This window comes from Grammomys surdaster, unplaced genomic scaffold (assembly GCF_004785775.1).
Source record: "Grammomys surdaster isolate TR1022 unplaced genomic scaffold, NIH_TR_1.0 149, whole genome shotgun sequence".
Lineage (NCBI taxonomy): Eukaryota > Metazoa > Chordata > Mammalia > Rodentia > Muridae > Grammomys > Grammomys surdaster.
This window is the reverse complement of record NW_021604607.1, coordinates 14,517,676-14,522,108: the sequence shown is the minus strand read 5'-3', so window position 1 is coordinate 14,522,108 and position 4,433 is coordinate 14,517,676.

The window sequence follows — 4,433 nt, the reverse complement described above, 5'->3', positions numbered from 1 at the left end:
ACTTCTATTATCGATTATCACAGAAACAGACATGCTTTTTTTTTTCTTATGCTTTTTAATGTCTTATCCATGAAGGCACATGTATATACTGAACTGTTTTTTCTTTTTCCTTTTTTAATTTATTTTTTATTTTTATTTATTTATTTGCTTCTAAGACCCACAGAGATGAGACTTTAGGGCCTGAGCTGTTGCAGTTTTCTCTGTTCAGAAAGCACCAGCAGACACCTGTAAACATTTCTCTTGTGTCTTTTTCAGGTCCCATTTCAGACGTGACTTTTCAATGACCTTTCCTGAGCATCTTATGTATAGTAGATGACACAATCTTATACACACACAGAGAGACACATGTGCACACACGCACACACACAGACACACATGCATACACACAGACAAGCCTGCGCACACGTGTGCACACACACACACAAACACTCACGGGGGACTTTCTTATTGCTTTAATTTTCCGTAGCATTTATCATCACTCGCCAAATTTTACATGTCATCATTTGTTTCATGTTCGCCTCATCCCACAGGAATGTAAATCCCAGCAGGCAAGGACTTTTCCGTTTTGGTCGCAGATCTAACCCAGGCTTCTGGAATAGAACACAACATGGAATTATCATTGATTCACTTGAAGCATTTGAGACTCGGAGCCTGTACAGCCAAGAAACCATATGATAGAGGGGTAACCACTTACCTGCAGCACCTCACACCTTAGCCAAGTCTCCTGGCTTTTTTTGTCTGTAACACCCAAGCTGGTAACATCCATAAAACTTGTCTCCTCTAGAAATGACGGTAACTGGACAGCAGTGTAAAGGCGGAGCATGCAGTCTGCAGGCAGCAGGTTGGGTTTGGGTTGTACTACGTCATTGGATTTGGGGTACACTGTGTAACATGCTAGTGTGCTGCTTTTAGGCATTTTTCTTAATTTCTTCAAGCTTCAGTTTACCAGAAATGAAGTAAAGACTGACTTGTCACATGAGGTTGCTATGAGGATTATAAAAAGTAACTATCTCCTGTGAGTGAATTATGGGATATAATTTGCAAGGAAAGACCCAGGAGAGATGCAGCTTCCGGAAGAGGCAGCAGAGGACCTGCGCTTGACATTTCTCTGGAGCCAGTAACATGACTTGTTTTAAACATCTAACTTCTTGGGCAATGGAGATAATAATACCCCTTTCTGTTTGAAGGGAAGAAAATGAATCAGTTTATCTCATTGAAAGATCCTTCAACTGGATGATCCATATAGAAGTATTTTTTTTGATGAAAAAAATTTCAACTATTGAATGAAGAAAATTATTGAAGCCATAGCTTTTCAAATTAACAGTCTCCCTCATGGTCCCCTCCAGCCCAGCAGAGTCATCTGTTACTGTTTGGGAAGGCTCATTTGTTTTATTTTGGAATGAATACCAACTTGGTTCCATGTATCTAAGGAATGCATTTGGCACTTAGCTTGAATTGCTTTCTCGCAAGAAACTATTTTATATTTATTACTGTTGATATAAAATGCTTGGATACTTGGGAGGCAGTGTACTTGGAAGCAAAGAACAAGGGAGGAGCTGAATATTAGAGGTTTTGTCTTTGTTTTACGGCCAGTTAGTTAAATGTTCTCAGGTACTTGTCCTGTATACCTCAGTTTCTTTCTCTCTCTCCTCTCTGACTGTCTCTCTGTCTCCCTCTTCCTCTCTCCTCTCTCTCCTGTCCTTGTCTCTGTCTGCCTGTCTCCCTCTCCCTTCCCCTCCCCCTCCCCCTCCCCCTCCTCCTCTCCTCCTTCTCCCTCTCCCCCCTCTCCCTCTCCCCCCTCCCTCTCCCCCTCTCCCTCTCCCCCTCTCCCTCTCCCTCTCTCCCCCTCCCTCTCTCTCTCTCTCTCTCTGTGTGTCTGTGTGTGAGTATGCACATACTACATATCAATTAGCTAGGTAACCAGATTTTTAAAAAAGTAACTCAGGAAGTATCACCAACATCAGCGCTCAGAGAGAATTTCCTTTGCATCAGAACACACCTTATACGGATTTGTTTGGTTACAAAAAGGAGTCTCATTGTGCAAAGCAAGACTAGGCTACAGCAAAATGAAACGAAAAATGTCCTAGAAGAAAAAGTTGCTGATGAGATGACCTAGGAAAGGAGACACGCTGAGAAGAGGGCTTAACACGAGGACATGGAACAGGGAAGTGACAAGCCCAGAGTTAGGCCAGAGCTCACGACATGCAGAAATGACCTCTGAGGGGCTATGAGGGAAGAAAGACCCACAGGGTTTTAGAACAGAGGCAACTGAGCAGATGGGCAAGATGTACATTCTTGTTCTGAGTCTGTCTCTAGGACATACCAATAGTCTCCCTGATGTAGGTCAAGCTTTCTGCTGGATGTTTTTCCTTATGTTCTTATGGTCAATTCCTTGTCCTCCCATTTGCAAAATGCATTTTAAAGGGCAGCTTTCTTGGGGTGGAGTAAAGGATCATGCTGGAGGAGAACCTCAGGCACCATCCCCCAAGCACACTCTGTTGCCTGTGGTATGCTTTTATTTCCAAGTCAGCGTCTGAAGCTCTTGGGAGCACTGTTTTTCAGATTTAGAAGACAATTCAGAGTTCTTCAGCCCAAAGTTCCTAAGAATTTAGTCTTCAAACTCTGCCTCTGGCCCTTGATGAAGGGTCTGAAGCGAGGGTGTATACAACCCCAGCTCGCCTTGCTTCCTCAGGCTCAGCTTAGGGCTCTGACAGCACTGTAGAGTGATCTGCTGGATCAGGGAGAGGCTGCCTTCTACAAGATGTGACCTAAGGCCAGTTGCCTGGCTCCCCCTCCTTCTGGTGGTCCTTCCCACTCATGTGCCAGTCTCCTTTAGTACTGCTTTCTTAAGAATCATTTGCTCATAAGTCCTTATCTCTGGAAATCTGCCTAAAACCACCATGCATCTCCTAGACTAGAGGTTTGAACCGCTTCATGTTAAAGGAACCTTTCAGAATCCCAGGACACTTCTAGGCAATTTTCCTGAGGGGTTTTTTTTTTTGTATGTCTCCATGCAATTGGTTTGCATTTGCTCCATAATTTTGGACATATAGGCATCTCATCTTTTCTTTTCCTAAAGCAAATCTGACTCAGTCTTTTACTCACCAGCTGATTGGGAAATCCAAAATAAACCTTTCCTGTTCTTTCCTTGTTCTTCTCTTGAGAGAACACAGGAAACCAGGTCTAGAAGCACTGGAGAGGCGTTCAGAGTGACTCTCTCCAATGTTTCTGTCTTCATGTGGGACTGCAGTGGATGATGCAGCTTTGCCCTGGGCCCTGCATTCTCTCCCAGCTTCCTAATGTTCAGAGCTCTAGATGCCTCTGCTGGAAGCTCACACAGCCACTCAAACATGAAGCCCCAACACCTCCATCTACCAGAGCTGGGGACATTGACCTACTTCTCCCTTTAGTCCCTATGCCCTGTTCTCTGTTTTAAGGACACTTCCCCCAAGAATTTTCACAAGCTATCCATCCTTACCTACTAGCCGTGTTCTGTGGTCTTCCTTTTTTCTAGTTCCATTCTCATCCCTGCCATTAACTATTTAAACAAAACAGCAAACAAACAAATAAACAATGTGGTAGAAGTTGTGTCTGGGGCAGAAGTGGGTCTGCTGAACACTGAAAAGGGAAGCTTGTCATTCCTTCAGAAGGAAAGGATCACCTTTTCCTCACCTATGGACACAATCTAGTTAAGTCAGGCATTAATACAGTCAAGCGGTCTCATGCATAATACTTACACTTAGGAATTTTACAGTTCTTGGGGTCTCTGGGCATATACACCTGACATAGAGGAGAGAGGGTATGAAATTGATCTATGACTTCCTCCATCAGCCAGTAAGGAAGACTCTTTTTTTTTAAAGGCTTTTATTTATTTATTACCTGTACGTACACTGTAGCTGTCTTCAAACACCCTGTAAGAGGGCATCAGATCTCATTGTGGATGGTTGTGAGCCACCATGTGGTTGCTGGGATTTGAACTCATGACCTCTGGAAGAGCAGTCAGTGCTCTTAACCACTGAGCCATCTCACCAGCCCAAGGAGGACTCTTGATTTTAGAATGGGTGCCTGCTCATTCTAGATCCAGAGATCTGGGATCTCTACATATGCCTTATCTGATGCCAAAGCTGCTTCAGTAGAGGATAAAGCAAAGCTCGTTGATAAATACAACCTTTGGTTTCACAATAGTGACGTGTTCCAAGGAAGGACATGGTGTTGGTGCTGCTCTTTTATAGTGTTGGCATCTATTGCTGTTAGGACAAGCTTGTTGATTCTGTCCAAACAAATATTATTTAGTGCCTTGGCTTGTGAATTGATGACAAGTCTTGGGCAAAATGTTTTGCTCAGAAGACACCAATAACAAACATTCCCTTTGTTCTAGAAACCATCAATGTTGGGTTTTTTTTTCTTTAACAATTCTCCCAAATTTTATTCAT